General features: G+C 38.9%; 1 protein-coding gene across 38 annotated transcripts in view; it reads left to right on the forward strand.

Moving 5' to 3' along the window:
- WNK1 (WNK lysine deficient protein kinase 1) overlaps positions 1–20,728 on the forward strand; it is a 138,680-nt gene that overhangs the window by 37,539 nt on the left and 80,413 nt on the right. The window lies entirely within an intron of this gene.

Here is a 20,728-nt window from a genome sequence, read left to right on the forward strand (position 1 = left end):
CTTTCGATGTCCCATACTTTAGGATTAACTTTTTAAAAAAAAAACAAAACATTGGGAGATTGCAGTTTACGGCCTAAATGTTACTTTGTCTGTTTTTTTCTTCCTTCCCTCCCTCACTCCCTTCCTTCCCTCTTTGTCTTCCCTTCTTTTCATTTTCTTTCTTTCTCTCTCTTTTTTTGGAATGGAACTTAAGTACATCTTTGGCTCTGCCTGATCTTGTCCTTCAAATTTTAGAGGTGAAGATGTGGAAATCCCAAAAGATTAAATGATTTGCTTGATATTATTTGGTGAGTAGAGCTAGGTTTCTACAGTCCATGGGGTCGCGAAGAGTTGGACACGACTGACATGACTTAGCAGCAGCAGCAGCAGAGCTAGGTTTAGAAACTGGTGTTTAAGGAGATGAGTTGCAGCTGCAGTGGAAAACTAAGGAAAATGTACTGTTAAGATGTGAAAGATGATTGTCTTTCGATCTTTTTAAATTATAGAGAGCTAATATTTTAAAAAGGGACATAAAATTGTTTCTGTTAGGGTTGGTGGGGTATTATAAATTTTGTGGATGGCATAATACCATAGTATATTGTTATGAAGTGGCAAACTTGGAAAAGAAACCTAGAAATGTTGGTAATAGAATTTTACTGTTTTTAATTATAAAACATATAAGAAATGTCTTTCTTGTAACTAAGAAAAAGAGGCAATTACTACACAAACAGGCTTAAATGGAAATTTTCATGTGTATACTCAAAGTTTTAGCCATATCAGAATGCTGTTATAAATGTTGGTTGTTTGTAAAACTTAGTGGTAAGAGCTTCTTATACAACACAGTCCTTAATTAACCCAAAATCTAGATCTGTGCTTTTCTGTAATTCTGGTTCAAGTTTATATTTGGCCAAGAGGTACTTTGCTTGAAAGAGGTTTGTTGTTGTTTTTAAGAAAAAAGCAGGAGGAGGAGGGGGAGTACATTTCATGCATGCAGTGTTAGTCGCTCAATCGTGTCTGACTCTTTGCAACCCCATGGACTGTAGCCTGCCAGGTTCCTCTGTCCATGCAATTTCTCAGGCAAGAATATTGGAGTGGGTAGCCATTCCCTTCTCCAAGGGAATTCCTCTAACCCAGGGATTAAATCTGGGTCTCCTGCATTGCAGGTTGATTTTTCATTGTCTGAGCCACCATGTTGTTGTTCAGTCACTAAGTCATGTACGACTTTTTGCCTCCCTGTGAACTATAGCATGCCAGGCTTTTCTGTTCTTCACTGTTTCCCTGAATTTGCTCAAACTCATATGTCATGATGCTGTCCAGCCATCTCATCCTCTGTCACCCCCTTCTCCTCCTGCCTTCAGTCTTTGCCAGCATCAGGGTCTTTTCTAAGAGTCAGCTCTTTGCATCAGATGGTCAAAGTATTGGAGCTTCAGCATCAGTCCTTCCAATGAATATTCAGGGTTGATTTCCTTTAAGATTGACTGGTTTGATCTTGTTGTCCAAGGGACTCTCAAGAGTCTTCTCAACACCACAGTTTGAAAGCGTCAGTTCTTTGGCACTCAGTCGTCTTTATGGTCCAACTCTCACATCCATACATGACTACTGGAAAAACCATAGCCTTGACTGTACAGACTTATGTTGGTAAAGTGATATCTCTGCATTTTAATACACTGTCTAGGTTTGTCATAGCTGTTCGTCCAAGGAGCAAGCGTCTTTTAATTTCACGGTTACAGTCACCCTCCGTATTGATTTTGGAGCCCAAGAAAATGAAATCTGACACTGTTTCCACATTTTCCCCATCTGCTTGCCATGAAGTGATAGGACTGGATACTGTGATCTTAGTTTTTTGAATGTTGAGTTTTAAGCCAACTTTTTCACTCTCCTCTTTGACTTTCATCAAGAGGCTCTTTAGTTCTTCTTCGCTTTCTGCCATAAGGGTGGTATCATCTGCATATCTGAGGTTATTGATATTTCTCCCGGCAATCTTGATTCCAGCTTGTGACTCATCCAGTCTGGCATTTCACATGATGTACTCTGCATAGAAGTTAAATAAGCAGGATGACAGTATACAGCCTTGATATATTCTTTCCCAGTTTGGAACCACTATTGTTCCATGTCCAGTTTTAACCTTTGCTTTTTGTCCTGCATACAGGTATTTCAGGAGGAAAGTAATGTGGTCTGGTATTCTCATCTCTTGATGAATATTCCACAGTTTGTTGCGATCCACACACTCAAAGGTTTTTAGCATAGTCAATGAAGCAGATGTTTTTTCAGAATTCCCTTGCTTTTTCTGTGATGCAGCGTATGTTGGCAATTTCATCTCTGATTCCTCTGCCTTTTCTAAACCCAACTGATACATCTGAAAGTTCTCAGTTCATGTTCTGTTGAAGCCTGGCTTGTAGGATTTTGAGCATAGTCTTGCTGACGTGTGAAATTAGTGCAGTTGTACATTCTTTGGCATTGTCTTTCTTTGGGATTGGAATGAAAACTGATCTTTTCCAGTCCTGTGGCCACTGCTGAGTTTTCCAAATTTGCTGGCATATTGAATGAAACACTTGAAAAACATCATCTTTTAATATTTGAAATAGCTCAGCGGGAATTCCATCACCTCCACTAGTTTTGTTCGTAGTGATGCTTCTTAAAGCCCACGTGACTTTACAGTCAAGGATGTCTGGCTCTAGGTGAGTGATCACACCATTGTGGTCAACTGGATCATTAAGAGCTTTTTTGTATAGTTCTTTTGTGTATTCTTGCCACCTTTTTTAAAATCTCTTCTGCTTCAGTTAGGTCCTTCTGTTTTTGTACTTTGTTGCACCTATCTTTGTATGAAATGTTTGTTCCCTTGGTATCTCTGATTTTCTTAAAGAGATCTCTAGTCTTTCTCATTCCATTGTTTAATTTCTTTGTGTTGGTCACTTAAGAAGGCTTTTTTGTCTCTCCTTGCTATTCGCTGGAACTCTGGCTTCAGTTGAGTATATCTTTCCTTTTCCCCTTTGCCTTAGCTATTTTAAGACCTCCTCAGACAACCACTTTGTCTTCTTGCATTTCTTGATCTTTCTGTCATCATAACTTGTCATAAAATGGTGAGCCATTTTAGTTCTCAGGTATTTATTATTTACTTTGTGAAAAATATTGAGTGGAGCAGATAAACTTGTCTGTTTTGTAGCTTATTGAGCACAGAACATTGTACTAAAGTATATAACATTAACTGTTAATATGATTGGGCTTCCCTGATGGCTCAGATGATAAAGAATCTGCCTGCAGTGCAGGAGACCCTGGTTTGATCCCTGGGTTGGGAAGACCCCCTGGAGAAGGAAATGGCAATCCACTCCAGTATTCTTGCTTGGGAAATCCCATGGACAGAGGAGCCTGGCAGGCTACAGTCTTCGGCATTGCAAAGAGTCGTACACGACTGAGCAACTAACACAGATTAAAATGACTGATGTGTCCTTTCCTGATTACTTTCTCTCCATTTCTAATCTTAAATTGAAAGAGTGTTGGCTGTTTTTAGTCTTTGTATTTTTATACATGTGGTGATACAGGAATCATTTGTTAGTCCAGGTTTAAATACGCATCATAATATCACACTTCTGGGCTTCAGTTGGAAATAGCAGTTTGATTTTACTCAGACTTGTAGCCAGAGTGCCCACAATAGAAGAGAACTGTGGGATTTCCCTTATACTGAACTGTCTGTCTTCCTAAGGACAGGAACTTTCTTAACCATCTGGGTAAACCTGAAACACGGCTACTGCCTACCTCCCCCTCAAAGTGCAGGAGTTTGTCAAGGATGTTTTCTGGTGGAAGAAAGTAGCCACGTGAAAGCGGGGAGGGAAATACATGTGTTACAGGCTGAGGAAGAGCAGAGATACAGAGTTGAAAGAGCTTGGCACAGAGCCGTAACAACTTTACTTCTGGTTAGAAGACTTTCTTTTTTCTTACTATTTTTGTAATCTGTGGCTCTTGTAAGAGAAAACCATACAAATTGGAATATATTTGAATTGCTTAGTAATAAAGGTATATGCAGATGTTTACAACAAAACTTGAAAGTTTCTCCTTTTCTGTGCTGTCCTGCCTTCACTGCTTTTCCTGGAGGCAACCTTGTATTTTGTACATTTTCATGTACTTCCAGTTCTCTAGGCCTTTGCACAAATGTATATTCATTTTTTAAAAAATTGTAACCATTTTTTGTGACTTTTCTGTCCTTAACTTGTGGAGTTTTTATGGAAGTCTGAGGAAGAGAGACATGATTTGGATTCAGATTCCAGCTAGCTCATTAAAAGCCTCCATTGTCTTCATCTGTAAGGTGCAGATAATGACAGCATCTGCCTTTTAGGGTTGATACACAGATCAAATGGGGCTACATATGGGCTCTTTAGTATGGTGACTAGTTCTTGGTGAGTAACACATGGTAGCTACTGTAATTAAGAAATAAGGCCAGGACACTTTTGTGTCATCCTCCTATAGCTAAGGAATAAACTTGTAGCAGTGGAGCACAGCCAGCCCTCTAAATCTAAAGAATAAAATCTCTGGGGTCTAGCAATGATGGCAGTTGCCAAGTGATTAAAGGGCTGTGACATGAAGAATAAATCAGACCTTTTCTTTGTGGTTTTTAGAATCATTGAGATACCAGATTGTCAGCTGTCTATGGAAGAACTATTTAAGGCAGAGCTTAGCAAAGTTGGATGACCTGAAAAATCTATAAAATTATGAAGTAGAATGTGTTATTATATTGGTCTCCCTGTTGTCTGTTAAAATGAGACATGTAAAAGAGAACTAAATAGTAAATTTAGAACAAAAATAAGGTTACTGTCATATAACATACTAAGAAAAAATGGTTGATTTCCTTTCGAAAAGATTATGGAAAGAATCCTAAAACCATAATATCACTCATGTAAATCCTTTGAAAATCTGTTATTAGCCTTTATTAATTTGGAATAATTGGTTCTCATGAGTGTCCTTTTTGTTTTTACCTTTTCTCTGCCATCCGTTGTGTTGGGCTATTTGTTAATGGACCCTTGTAAATGTTTTCCTACTTTGAGGAATGTTCTAATTTTTACTACTCTTTTTTTCCCTATTCTCTCTCTTTTTTTTTTTTCTGGGGCATATTTATTTGTATGGTGGAAGGACTGATACTCAAGCTGAAACTCCAGTACTTTGGCCACCTGATGTGAAGAACTGACTCATTTGAAAAGTTACCCTGATGCTGGGAAAGATTGAAGGCGGGATTAGAAGGGGACGACAGAGGATGAGATAGTTGGATGGCATCACCGACTCAATGGACGTGAGTTTGAATAAACTCCGGGAGTTGGTGATGGACAGGGAGGCCTGGCTTGCTGCAGTCCATGGGGTCGGACACGACGACTGAGTAACTGAACTGAAATGACAGTTCTAAATCCTTTTCTTTCTCCTGCCTCTCCCCTCCCACCCCACGTTTTTGGCTTCATCTTTTTTGATCACCTTGTAATTTGGCAGTGAGTTTTTAATATTTTAAAGAGAAAAACATAAGATCATTGAGCTTTTCTCTAGCATTCAGGTTTCTTGCTGCATGGCTATCAATTTTTTTTCCCCACCCAATCACCTGCCTTCCATATGTGTGGCTCACAGTGGGGCTATAAACACAAGTTTGGAAGATCTATCTTCGTTCAAGAAAGAGCCAAAGGAAAAAAGCATGAGTATAAGAAGAGAATTTGGAAGAATCATGCGGGATCCAAAAGTATAAATTAAAATGCTAACGTATTCAGTAAGAATCCTGGCAACTTGGATTTCTGGCATGAGAAAGAAGATCAGACTACTTTAAGGAGGACTTGAGAAGACAATTCAAGACAACGATAGCAGAATTTAAATCTACATTGAATATCATTTAAAAAAAAGCTGATGACACAGAAAGTCAATAATAATGAGAAGTGAATTGAAAGAAGAGAAACAATTTATGCATAGTTGAGTTTCTAAAGGGACCAATAATTGATAGCCTAGAGGATGATTTTTCTGAGTTAAAAAAGTTCTTTGCATACAGACAGAAAGAACTCATTACTTCATTCTCATCAAAAATCAACAGATAAACATCTTAGACAAAGAATCTAGCAAAATAATTGAACTTTAAAGATTAGGAAGAAGGGAAGCTTATACATGTCCATGTGTAGAAAAAGTTATTTATTAATACTAAAGAGCCAAAGTCAGACGACATGGTTTAAACTCACTGTAAGGCACTCCCGAGAGCCTGACTCTAGATGTAAGGTAAAGAATGTTGTTGGACGAGTGAAAGGGAACTCTGATAGAATTAAATAAGGTACCTTCCAGACTGCTGGGAGAAGACATGGAAAGGAAAACAATTCAGTCATACACTAGATTGACTCATACATGTATTCAGTCATTATGACTGACAAATATGACAGTTTTATTTAGTTCAATAGTATTCCATGTTACATATTTACCAGATTTTGTTTTCCATTAATCTGTTGATGGGCAGTTGGTTGTTTCCACACTGTCTACTGTGAATACTGTTGCAGTGAACAATGGTAAAAAAGTTATCTGTGTGAGTCTCAGCTTCAGTTTCCTTGGGTATAAACCTAAAGGTGGAATTGCTGGATTATATGGTAATTCTGTGTAGATTTTTGAGTAAATTTGCCAGGCTTTTCCACAATGACTGTACCATTTTATATTTCTATCAATAATGCCCAAAGGTTCCAGTTTCTCTGTATTTTTGCTAACGTAAATTTCTAAGTTGTTTTTGTTTTTTGTTTTTATGGTAGCCTCCTAATGGGTTTGAAGTTAACTTAAATTGTTAACATATTATTTGCCTAAGTAGAAAACAATATATATTCCTTCTGTTTTATAGATCTTATACAACTATAAAATCAAAATATACTTTTAGTTTTGCAAATTAAACTGAAATCAAATTAATGTTTATTGTTGCAGTCTTCTTTATAAATACTTTATTCCTATGAGAATGTCTTTTTAATTACAAATGATAACTGCAGAAATACTCCCTTTGACTGCTAAAGAAATTCAGAGTAACTAATAGGGAAATTTGCTGACATTTTAGGGCATGCCAACCTGCTTACAGCCAAACTTAATTTATTAACAAAATTAACAATGACTTGAATTTATAAATTGCCATTTAGGTTATCATCTGGTTGCTAATGTAGTTAAAAAAGCAAACTGCCTTAAATCTTTCGTTCAACTAGTTGAGCCAGAATATACATATATAATGTGGGAAACCCATGGCTCAGACAGTAAAGAATCTGCCTGCAACGCAGGAGATCGGGGTTTGATCCCTGGATCATCAGGAAGATCCCCTGGAGAAGGAAATGGCAGCTCACTCCAGTATTTTTGTCTGGAGAATTCCATGGATAGAGAAGTCTGGTGGGCTACAGTCCATGGGGTCACCAAGAGTCCAACACAACTGAATGACTAACATTTTCACTTTCATGTGTACATAAATTTATAATTCATTGTCTAAGTCGGAGCACAGAATTCTTTTCAGTTCACTTCAGTCACTCAGTCATGTCCAACTCTCCATGACCTCATGACTGCAGTATGCCAGGTTTCCCTGTCCTTCACCAACTCCTGGAGCTTGCTCAAACTCATATCCATCAAGTCAGTGATGCCATCCAGCCATCTCATTCTCTGTCGTCTCCTTCTCTTCTTGCCTTCAATCTTTCCCAGCACCAGGGTCTTTTCAAATGAGTCAGTTCTTCACATCAGGTGGCCAAAGTATTGAATGGAGTTTCAGCTTCAGCATCAGTCCTTCTAGTGAATATTCAGGACTGATTGCCTTCAGGATGGACTGGTTTGGTCTCCTTGCAGTCCAAGGGACTGTCAAGAGTCTCTCCAACTCTCCAGTTCAAAAGCATCAGTTCTCCAATGCTCAGCTTTCTTTATAGTCCAATCCTCACATCATACATGACTACTGGAAAAACCATAGCTTTGACTAGACAGACCTTTTAATACGCTGTCTAGGTTGGTCATAGCTTTTCTTCCAAGGAGCAAGCATCTTTTAATTTCATGGCTGCAGTCACCATCTGCAGTGATTTTGGAGCCCCCCAAAATAAAGTCTGTCACTGTTTCCACTGTATCCCCATCTATTTGCTGTGAAGTGATGGGACCAAATGCCGTGATCTTTTTTCTGAATGTTGACTTTTAAGCCTACTTTTTCCACTCTCCTCTTTCACTTTTAAGAGGCTCTTTAGTTCTTTGCTTTCTGCCATAAGGGTGGTGTCATCTGCGTGAGGTTATTGATATTTCTTCTGGCAGTCTTGATTCCAGCTTGTGCTTCATCCAGCCTGGTATTTCACATGATGTACTCTGCATGTATGTTAAATAAGCATGGTGACAGTATATAGCTTTGACATACTCCTTTCCCAATTTTGAACCAGTCTGTTGTTCCACGTCCAGTTCTAACTGTTGCTTCTTGACCTGCATGCAGATTTCTCAGGAGGCAGGTCAGGTGGTCTCATATTCCCGATTCTTGAAGAATAATCCACCAGTTTGTTGTGATCCACACAGTTAAAGGCTTTGGTGTCATCAATAAAGCAGAAGTAGATAGTTTTCTGGAACTCTCTTGCTTTTTGATGATCCAATGGATGTTGGCAATTTAATCTCTGGTTCCTCTGCCTTTTCTAAAACCAGCTTGAACCTCTGGAAGTTCACAGTTCATGTACTATTGAAGCCTGGCTTGGAGAATTTTGATCATTACTTTGCTAGCGTGTGAGATGAGTACAACTGTGTGGTAGTTGGAACATTCTTTGACATTGCCTTTCTTTGGGATTGGAATGAAAACTGACCTTTTCCAGTCCTGTGGCCACTGCTGAGTTTTCCAGATTTGCTGGCAAATTAACTGCAGCACTTGAACAGCATCATCTTTTAGAATTTGAAACAGCTCAACTGGAATTCAATTCATCACCTCCACTAGCTTTGTTTGTAGTGATGCTTCTTAAGGTCCACTTGACTTCAGATTGCAGAATTCTTTTACCCCTTCCTGATGTGTCTTGTAGTCCCAAATTAAGAAAATGCTAATTTCTCCAGATACTTCTTCAGTAGTCTATTCCACTGCAGTGTAAAATTGGCCAAATGTGAATTATATTCAGGAATATGAATAAATCCCTGTGAATGGAGTATCTGACATAAAAATTCTGTTCTTTTGTGTAATGATTTTCACAGTTTTAAAAGTTTGCATGCAGTATGTTGATTCCTCAGAATAAATTAGTCAAGGATGATGTTTGCATTTTACAGCAAGGAAACTCATGGCAATTTCTTTAGTTACAGGAGTGCAGAAGAAGAGATGAGTATGCTGTGTGAGATTACAGGATTCATTCCTACCTGTGTGGGTTGTTTTGGAAAGTGTGGAAGAAAAGTTGGATCTGAGTGGCTTTGGAATATGTATTTGATGTACCTGAGGGTTTCCCAAACTTAGTGGTCGTAAGAAATTCTTTCCCCTGTTGATTGATTCACTAGGGTGAGGTCAGTGCCTGAGAATCCTTGGCTACAAATACCCCAGAAAATTCTTGTAATGAGGCAGAATTGACTGGCTAATTTTACACTCACTATTTCAGAGCAGAGGACTTGGTGTGATTAAAAAGTGTTTTGGAGAACATATGAATCTGAAGGATAGAATGAGGTGGAAAAAAGTGTAATTAAGCAATAGTTTTTTTGATAGGACATAGTTGTACCTTTTACTGGGTTGCAGTAATGTAAATGAAATGTGGGAAATGATGAAATTTCAGAGATTAAAGAAGATTCCACCTTTACTACTTAGACAAAGAGAAACAAGGAAATTGAAGTGGATAAGCTGATTTGTGGAAGAAACTTTGTAGAGTAGGAGATACATTGAGTTTTTGACCATAAAATGTGCAGTAGACATTTGTAAATAATACTTTGTACTTCAGAATTAGTAAAACAGTACATTAAAATAGTCTGACCTTGATAAGCACGAGGATATCAAGTATTCATTCTCAATATAAAACTCTAAAGATGGATGTCCTTGTGCATATCAGGCTTCTGGTTTTGTTTTGTCCTTACTCTTCAAATCTTACTGCTGTCTGTACTTTTGAGTTTCCTTGTAAAGTTGAAGTATTTATTCACTTCCCCTAAAGTGGGTATGGTAAAGAGAGAGGTTCAGTTCAGTCGCTCAGTCGTGTCTAACTCTTAGCGACCCCGTGAATCAGAGCATACCAGGCCTCCCTATCTATCACCGACTCCCAGAGTTCACTCAAACTCATGTCCATCGAGTCGGTGATGCCATCCAGCCATCTCATTCTCTGTCGTCCCCTTCTCCTCCTGCCCCCAATCCCTCCCAGCATCAGACTCTTTTCCAGTGAGTCAACTCATCGCATAAGGTGGCCAAAGTATTGGAGTTTCATAAGGCTGAGCTAATGAGAGGATTTTAGAAGAAAAGAGGGTATATAAGTATTTAAAGTTCATATGAATGGCTCTGTTAAGGAGTCTTCTCTCCTTTTTTTTAATTAAAAGTTTTTTTGCTTTGTTCTTATTTTCTTGGATTAATATCTTGTCAGGCACACAGAAAAGCTCATGCATTGTATTCTTACATGCTTAGTCGTGTCTGGCTCTTTGTGACCCCATGGACTGTACTAGGCTCCTCTGTCCATGGGATCTACCAGGCAAGAATACTGGAGTGGGTTGCTATTTCCTTCTCCAGGGGATCTTCCCAACTCAGGGATGGAACCCGAGTTTCCTGCATTGGCAGGTGGATTCTTTATCACTGAGCCATCAGGGAAGCCCATGTTCTTATATACTGGACTTTATTTTATTGACTTCTTTCCTGAACAAAACAAAACAGTTTGGATATCAGACTCTGGATTTTGTGATGAGATTCTTGCTGTTTTGTGATGTGTACCCACCACATTTAAGTTCCCATGCTGGCCAATTCTTACCAGGATGACCCACTGAGTTTTGTTTCATTGATCCCTCCCTTGGTGACCATTCATCAACTCCATTTCATTTGGACTTTGTTTTCAGTATCCATTGCAGAGTAACTTTTGTCTCTGAAGTGTAAAATTTTCTTCCTGTAAATAATCAAGAGTTTTTGATCTTTGCATTCAACTCTCCTTGTCCCCTCTTGGCCTCCTTCTTTTCTTTGCTTAGAAAGTTTTAGAATAAGTTCCTACCCTACAACCGTTGGAATTTAGCCCTCTCAGTTAACTGCATTCACATTCCGATAAATCTATCTCAATGAAACCTATTTATGAGACTAGGCAGTGTTCTGAATTTTGCTGTATTATAAACAATAGATATTGTAAGTCATTTAGTGAAAATAGCTATTTTCTGATAGGACTAAATATGTTTACTGTCTTGTGGTTCAGCTATTACAAGTATCTGCTATACTTTTTAGTCTTAACATAAAGCTTTTTATATGCACCAGGCTTTAGATATTTTTGATTTCCTTTCGGTTTTGTGCCTCTGAAAAGAGAAGGGTGGTGAGAATCTTAAGCCCCACATTTACTTATTTGTGGCCCAGATTTGGGGTGAAGTGGAGGATGCTTAGTGGTAGAACTACTAAATAAATTAGCACAAGTCTGGTTTGAGGGAGCACTCTAGACTTTCTTGTGTAAGTAGGTTATTTTTTCTTCCTGCTTTGAAGCAGAGAACGTTTTGTAAGAAAATAAAATGTGAATAAAGATGAGCCAGAGGGAGAATGGAGCAGTGGAGGAGGAGTTAGAACAGCTAGGTTCTTTATTGCTCTTCTTTGTATGACCTTATTTTTTTTTTTTAATCTGTCTGTTGACCTATTAAGGAAAATTCAAATAGACTCTCTTCTCTACAGGATAGACCCTGTTCCTAAGGGTATCATATTGTAAGGTCATAATGAAATTTGTAGAAATTTGTTGTTTAGTCGCTCAGTCGTGTCCGACTCTTGCGAGTCCATGGACTATAGTCAGCCTGGCTCTTTTGGCCATGAGATTTCGTAGACAAGAATACTGGAGTAGGTTGTCATTTCCTCCTCCAGGGGATCTTCCTGACCCCGGGATCAAACCCGTGTGTCCTGCATTGCAGGCAGCTTCGTTACCACTGAGCCACCATGGCTTTACTCTGTAGATTTGGCCATGTAAAACTCAGGTTGAATTTTCACATGGTATTTCACAACAGCTTAAAAGCCCTATTAATCTTTGTAGTTGTTGTTAACAGTTAAGAGTTTTTGCATGAGCATCATTAGTTTTCTTCTGTTAGTTATTTTCCCCACCTTTCCTCCAGCCTCAAGTCTGATTATTTGGGGATTTTCAAGAAGAATATGTTCAGTTCAGTCGCTCAGTCGTGTCCAACTCTTTGTGACCCCATGAATCGCGGCACACCAGGCCTCCCTGTCCATCACCAACTCCCGGAGTTCACCCAAACTCATATGCATCGAGTCGGTGATGCCATCCACTGTCGTCCCCTTCTCCTCCTGCCCCCAGTCCCTCCCAGCATCAGAGTCTTTTCCATTGAGTCAACTCTTCCTTCGCATGAGGTGGCCAAAGTATTGAGTTTCAGCTTTAGCATCAGTCCTTGCAATGAACACCCAGGACTGATCTCCTTTAGAATGGACTGGTTGGATCTCCTTGCAGTCCAAGGGACTCTCAAGAGTCTTCCCCAGTACCACAGTTAAAAAGCATTATTTCTTCGGTGCTCAGTTTTCTTCACAGTCCAACTCTCACATCCATACATGACCACTGGAAAAACCATAGCTTTGACTAGACGGACCTTTGCTGGCAAAGTAATGTCTCTGGCTTTTTAATATGCTGTCTAGGTTGGTCATAACTTTCCAAGGAGTAAGCACTCTTTTAATTTCATGGCTGCAGTCACCATCTGCAGTGATTTTGGAGCCCAAAAAAATAAAGTCTGACACTGTTTCCACTGTTTCCCCATCTATTTCCCATGAAGTGATGGGACCAGATGCCACAGTCTTAGTTTTCTGAATGTTGAGCTTTATGTTACCTGTAGTTAAAAAGCAAAGTATTTAGTAGATAGAAGTCTTTAAGAGTACAAAATAGTTTTCTTTGTAAAGTATTTCAATTCAAATACTATCTTTGAATTGTTATTTTAGACCATGAAGGCCTATGAGAGAGAGGAATCTGGATGTAGTCATTTACATGATAACTTTATGTGATAACTTTCTTTCAAAATGCAGAATAATTCTTTAAATTTTTGGTAAATATTTACTGGAACCCATGCTGCATGGGCCCAAACAGTGGTTTAAACTGGTGTTCTCTATGCCTGAAGACAAGTTTTTATTTCCATATTCCAACACCCAGCAGTTAGTATCACTGTAAAAGATGGGATAGGTGCTCAGGGCTTTGCGAAGTCAGTGTGGTGCAGATAGTGATAAACGGGGAGGACTCCAATATTGACCTCAAATGTTCTAATCAAGGAGCTCCAGACACTACTCTCCACCCATATTTTGATGTGTAGACTTATCTTATGTGTTCTTATTTTAGTAGTAAAATTTTGAATATTGCTAAAAATAAAATGCATAGACGTTTAAATGTTAATAAGTCTCAAGTGTCAAATTTTCTGGGGGTTCAGATGTTAATTAATAAAGGAAATATTTCTGATTTGATTTTATGGAAATCAAGCTCACTGTTTCAGTTAAGCAATTTGGAAGGTTTGTTTCTGGGGCTGATAAAATAATCAATAGGAAGGCATAAGATTGCTATTTTAGAGAATACTGAAATATAGGGATGAGAAAATCCCTCCAGAGGATATTTAAAATATACAGAGCAAGGAACTGAAGATGTCAAATTGCTTTAGGCCATTATACATTGCATTTCTCACCCAAGAAGAAATTGCATCAGCAAATAATCTCCTGAGCACTGTTATTTGGATGGCACTGAGAAGAACAATTGTTTTAGTTGTTGTTAGGCACCCCACCTCCACCCCTTAGCTGCCTGGAACTGTGCATGTTATGGGAGGTCATGTGACAGTGATCCTTGGTTTTGTTCATTTAGCCTGTCAAAACAATTTTATGTAGGTGGAAAGAAATGAATGAAATGAATAGAGTGGGTTAGCTGCATCAGCTCTCATTTACACCGAAGGTAGTGAGTGTTGCAGTAGGGATGGTGTATCAAGCCCCCAGAAATACCCAGTTTGATAATGTTGGAGAAAAAGATGCCAAAAAGCAACAGCTGTGGTAATCTGCTCGAAATTTTCTTTGATACTTACAGTTAAAAATAGGGACTTCCCCAGTGGTTAAGCCTCTGCTCCTAATGCAGGGGCCTGGAGTTCAATCCCTGGTCAGGGAACTAAGATCTCACATGCTGCATGTTGTGGCCAAAAAATAAAATAAAAAATAAATTTTCCCATTGACTTCATGGTAATTTGATGGTTACTTAGCAGTGTTTTTTTTAAGTGTCCAAGTCTGTTCTTTTTATACAGTTTTTTCTTTTTTTACAGGTTACAGTTCATTTACAGTTATTACAAAATATTGGCTGTATTTCCTGTGTTGTACAACACGTCTGTATAGCCTGTCATATACCCAGTAGTTGGTACTTCTCACCCCCCCCCCATGCCATATTGGCCCCCTCCCCTGCTGGTAACCACGGGTGTGTTCTCTGTATCTGTGAGTCTACTTCTTTTTTGTTATATTTGATAAATGATAGTATTTAAACAATATATACTCCTTTTATTTTACCTTCAACTATAATTTATCATTTAGTAAAGTGCCTAGTTCTTTTCAATGATCCCTAGTTAGTAACAAATATCAACATGGCTCTTCTGAGAAGGAAAATCTTCTAGGAGCTATATAAAAATTAAGATATGTTTGTCTAGTTCAGTGAATGGAACATGAGATATGAATCAAATCTTCATTTAATTTGTGCTTCTGCTTCTCAATGTGAATTTGAGGAAAACTCTAAATTTCTGTATCTCATGGGTTTTCTGAGAATGGGAACAGAAGTAAAACAACTAGTTAGTGCAAATAGCAAACACTTGACAAATATTAATTAAAAAGCCCCAGGTGTTCTTATGGTCTTCGTGCTAATGTTAGTTTTGATCTCTTTTACATTGTTTTACAAATTCTTGTGGGTGCTAAAATAGTGTAGTTCTCTGAGGTATGAAATTGTCCTATATTCAGTTCAGTTCACTTCAGTTGCTCAGTCGTGTCCGACTCTTTGAGACCCCATGAATCACAGCACGCCAGGCCTCCCTGTCCATCACCAACTCCCGGAGTTCACTCAAACTCATGTCCATCGAGTCGGTGATGCCTTCCAGCCATCTCATTCTCTGTCGTCCCCTTCTCCTCCTGCCACCAATCCCTCCCAGTATCAGACTCTTTTCCAGTGAGTCAGCTTGTCGCATGAGGTGTCCTATATTAAGAAGTCTTATAGATAGAACAAGTTAACAGATTATTGAAAGAAACACCAAATTACTTGGTTGGACTTTTTCCCTACTTAGTTGGTAATCTGTATTCATAGTTGTTTTTTTTTTTTTAAATCTATATTAATTTTTGGGTGTGGTGAGTGTTACATGAGCTTTTCTCTAGTTGCAGCAAATAGGGGCTCCTTTATGGTGTGTGGGCTCCTCATTGTGGTGGCTTCTCTTGTTGCAGAGCACAGGCTCTAGGGCCTGAGGGCTTTAGTAGTTACTCGGTGCTGGCTCAGTAGTTGCTGCAGGTGCTCTCAGTAATTGTGGCTTACGGGCTTAGTTGCTCCTTGGGACGTAGAAATCTTCCTGGACCAGGAATCAAACCGATGTCCCCTGCATTGCAAGGTGGATTCTTAACCTCTAGACCACCAGGGAAGTCCTGTACTCATATTTCTAATGTTAAAGACTTAAAGCAAGATTCCCTTAAAATAAGTCATCAGTAGCTTTCAGGGAGGATAAAAATCTATAATAGACACATATAATAGTCTCCATTTACAGTATAGATGACTTTGAGGCAAAATTAGATAAAAGTTGCCTTCAGTGTATTTATTCTGTAGAAGAAAATTGATTGTAGATTTTTGTCGAAGAAGAAGTTCCTTTATGGTTACTAGTGCACCCCCCCCTTTTATATTTTCCTATAAATGAGTAGTTGGCAGACTTTTTACAATGGCTTTTAACCAATCCTTTTAAAAATAAAAATGGTGGCAGCCTTGACCTTTGCAGCAGATTGGTTGTTGTGTTTGAGTTGTGTTAAGTTACTGAGTCTCAGAGGCCCAAATTTAATCCTTACCTTTCTTTTAAGTCGTAAGAATTTCTTTTATTCCTGAGGAAATGCTAACTACTTGTGAAGAATGTACACACACTTTTTTTTTTGGAAAGCACATTCATGAATTCATTTAACACATGGCAGTTGAACAATGCTAGGTTGTCAGATGCTAAAGATAGTACACCGAAAAGGCATTTTGTCTCTGCTTTTAGAATAAGCCTCACTATAATATTACTTGTGACTAAGAGCTCTGAAAGAGGCCTATACATAGTTAATGTCACTGTACAGATAGGAGGGAGGGGATGATTTAACCTAGAATAGGGGGCAGTCAACAGTGCTATCCCTGTGTGAATGACTGGACATTAACTGGGCATAAAAGGTCCATGGAAGGACATCCTGTATAGAAGGAAGCATGTGTGAGGGACCTGAATGGGAAGAAGCATGCCATGCTTGAGAAAGGAAACATGAGAGTGACAAGAAATAAGGTTCTAAGAATGGGCAAGGATTGTATTGTGTAGGACCTCGTAGGTCATAGGGGTTTTCCACCTTTATCCTAAAGGCTGCAGAAAGCTATTAGAGTTTTAAACAGGATTATGACTTACGGTACTTAACCGAGTCTAAGATTCCAACTGTATGATGCACTCTTAATTTCAGAGATGTTAAAAATGTGGAAAATGACATTTCTAACGATCAGTGATGTGGCATACCATAGAATTGATTAAATTGATGTTAAAATATTCTGACTGTATTTGGACAGAGTGGAAAGCACATTGTACAGGGGTAATAAGATTAGATGTGTGGAAACAGCTAGAGCTTCATGCCCATGCTCTCAGTCCTCAGGGTAGCCTGCTGATGGTGGGGGACAACACTAGCTTGTGCACACAGAATTGGGTCTTATATTGAGTACTTGCTCTTGAAGTATTCTTTATATAAATACAAATAAAAATATTTTCTCTTTTTAATATCTAATAAAGTTAATGCCTCTGCCTCTTCTCTTGGAAGGTCTAGACTAGCAGGAAACTTGACTCTTAACGTTTGTCGTATCCTATTGCCTGACACAGGGTACTCAAGTATTTAAAATTTAATTAACCATTTATGAAGAGATATAATAATTGCGGAAACTGAAATGAATGTTGCATGCTCAGAAAATAAGAGTACTTATCAAGACAAGTAGTAGACTATATATGAAAATCTAGAAATTAAATATCACTTAATGGTAGGTAGAATATTGTGATTCATTTGGCTCATGTGTGATTAGTCTTCTGATTGGTAGTCTTCAGAGAGTAGATTAACGTTACGGTTTCTTTAATTTTTCATAATTCAGCAGTAATGTATGAGAGTCAACAGGTAATCTAGGTTTTCATTTTTGAATGGTTTCCTGAAATGAGGACATGTAAGAATATATGGTAAACAATATTCTTCTTAATAAAACATACATTAAGAAACCCTATTGTCAGTAAATGGAAAACAAAACAAGCTGAAAATTCTTCCCATTATATAATACCAGACACTTTGAAAATTTTACTGAGAAGAACTACAAAATCCTATCCTTCTAAATGCATAGTTGAGCTTGTGGGAATGTCAGGACGATTTCCAAGGTTTAAAAACTAAGAAGAAACTAGAAACCAGAGTAGGAAAAGTGTGAATTGACACTGGTTTTTTTCTGGGACAGTTGCCAGTCTTGTTGATTAAGAGGCATGGTTTAAAAGGAAAGATATACTCATTTGAATGCACAGTTCCAAAGAATAGCAAGGAGAGATGAGAAAGCCTTCCTCAGCAATCAGTTCAAAGAAACAGAGGAAAACAATAGAACGGGAAAGACGAGAGATCTCTTCAAGAAAATCAGAGATACCAAGGGAACATTTCATGCAAAGATGGGCTCAATAAAGGACAGAAATGGGATGGACCTAACAGAAGCAGAAGATATTAAGAAGAGGTGGCAAGAATACACAGAAGAACTATACAAAAAATATCTTCACGACCCAGATAATCATGATGGTGTGATCACTCACCTAGAGCCAGACATCCTAGAATGTGAAGTCAAGTGGGCCTTAGGAAGCATCACTATAAACAAAGCTCGTGGAGGTGATGGAATTCCAGTTGAGCTATTTCACATCCTGAAAGATGATGCTGTAAATTGGTACAGTCAATAGGCTAACAACTTCGGAAAACTCCGCAGTGGCCACAGGCCTGGAAAAGGTCAGTTTTCATTCCAGTCCCAAAGAAAGGCAGTGCCAAAGAATGCTCAAACTACTGCACAATTGCACTCATCTCATATGCTAGTAATGTTCAAAATTCTCCAAGCCAGGCTTCAGCAATACGTGAACTGTGAACTTCCAGATGTTCAATCTGGTTTTTGAAAAGGCAGAGGAACCAGAGATCAGATTGCCAACATCCGCTGGATCATCAAAAAAGCAAGAGAGTTCCAGAAAAATATCTTTCTGCTTTATTGACAGTGCCAAAGCCTTTGACTGTGTGGATCACAGTAAACTGTGGAAAATTCTGAAAGAGATGGGAATACCAGACCACCTGACCTGCCTCTTGAGATATCAATAACCTCAGATATGCAGATGACACCACCCTTATGGCAGAAAGTGAAGAGGAACTCAAAAGCCTCTTGATGAAAGTGAAAGAGGAGAATGAAAAGGTTGGCTTGAAGCTCAACATTTAGAAAACTAAGATCATGGCATCCGGTCCCATCACTTCATGAGAAATAGATGGGGAAACAGTGGAAACCGTGTCAGACTTTATTTTGGGGGGCTCCAAAATCACTGCAGATGGTGACTTCAGCCATGAAATTAAGACACTCCTTGGAAGAAAAGCTATGACCAACCTACTTAGCATATTAAAAAGCAGAGACATTACTTTGCCAACAAAGGTCCATCTAGTCAAAGCTATGGTTTTGCCAGTAATCATGTATGGATGTGAGAGTTGGACTATAAAGAAAGCTGAGCACTGAAGAATTGATGATTTTGAACTGTGGTGTTGGAGAAGACTCTTGAGAGTCCCTTGGGCTGCAAGAAGATCCAACCAGTCCATCCTGAAGGAAATCAGTCCTGAATATTCATTGGAAGGACTGGTGAAGCTGAAACTCCAATACTTTGGTGACCTGATGTGAAGAACTGACTCATTTGAAAAGACCCTGATGCTGGGAAAGATTGAAGGTAGGAGGAGAAGGGGATGACAGAGGATGAGGTTTGATGGCATCACCAACTCAATGGACATCAGTTTGAGTAAACTCCTGGAGTTGGTGATGGACAGGGAGGCCTGGTGGCAGTCCATGGGATCGCATGAACTGAAGACGACTGAACTGAACTGATGGTTTTATCATCTCCCCAAGAATAGATGAAATCTCAAGCCCAAGCAGGTATTGGAACTGAGATCCAGTAAACTTGTTCCTTAAAGAGGAACGTGTGTGCTAAGTCGCTTCAGTCATGCCTGACTTTGTGACCCCATGGACTGTACCCCACCAGGCTCTTCTGTCCTTGGTTTTCTCCAAGCATGAATACTGGAGTGGGTTGCCATGCCTTCTTCCAGGGTATCTTCCTAACCCAAGGATCAAACCCACATCTCTTTCATCTCCTGCATTGACAAGTGGGTTCTTTACTGCTGGCGCCACCTGGGAAGCCCTAAAGAGGAACAACACTTTTGATATAAAGACAGACTAGAGAAAATTTCAGTTTCTGAGTCAGGGAAACAACAGTTTTTCCCAAGTCACGTGAAAAAAAGTTTACCCTGAGAATTCATATTGGTCTGGGAGCTGTGTTCATGCAAGTATGAGATAAGGATTTGAACTTGGATTACTTGGAAGTCACAAAGAGTCCAGCCAGACCAAGCGACTAACAGTGTCACTTTTCACTTTTACATGGAGTCATGGCCAAGACTAGTGATAGCACTGCAGTGCAAGGCATGGCCCCCTTGAAAAGCAGTTTGTTAATACCTATTCCCTGTGATCCAGCAATTCTGCTGCTAGCTTAGCCTAACATTGGTACTTACTGTGTTTTTTATGCCCCAGAGGGCTAAATAATGAAAGCTGGAATAATGTTGTAGGTTCATATAATAAAATACATAGTGAGTATATTGAAAACAAATTGTAAGAAACCTTTTGAATTTGTGATATATATGCATTATTAGTGTATATGTTTATAAGCTCTCCTAGAAGATCTAATGACTAGCGTAATTTCAAAGAATGCCTAGTGTGGTATTTTAAGATAGGAATGGTCTATCTAATCAGGCAGTAGTAATAGTAGTAGTAGTAGTGGAAGTCCGTACTAGTACTGGTTGATCGAACCCAGGTCTCCTACAGTGCAGTCAGATTCTTTACCAGCTGAGCCACAAGAGAAGCCCACGAATACTGGAGTGGGTAGCCTATTCCTTTTCTAACAGATCTTTCCGACCCACGATTCAAACTGGGTTCTCCTGCATTGTAGGTGGATTCTTTACCAAGAGTTATTCAAGGGCAGCAATGGGAAAGGCCATCTAGTTACACAGGAGAGTTTACATTACGTCTGTAGTGTTTAGGCACATTATGTTGTTGTATGCCTGAAATAGTTTGTATTACGAGCTTTGGTAGTTGACAGTTTCAACTTTAACTTACAGGGCAATGCAGAATTTGTGTGTATGGTGCTTTGTCAA

Source organism: Moschus berezovskii, chromosome 6 (genome assembly GCF_049115385.1).
Source record: "Moschus berezovskii isolate FMDL1 chromosome 6, NW_MosBer_1.0, whole genome shotgun sequence".
Lineage (NCBI taxonomy): Eukaryota > Metazoa > Chordata > Mammalia > Artiodactyla > Moschidae > Moschus > Moschus berezovskii.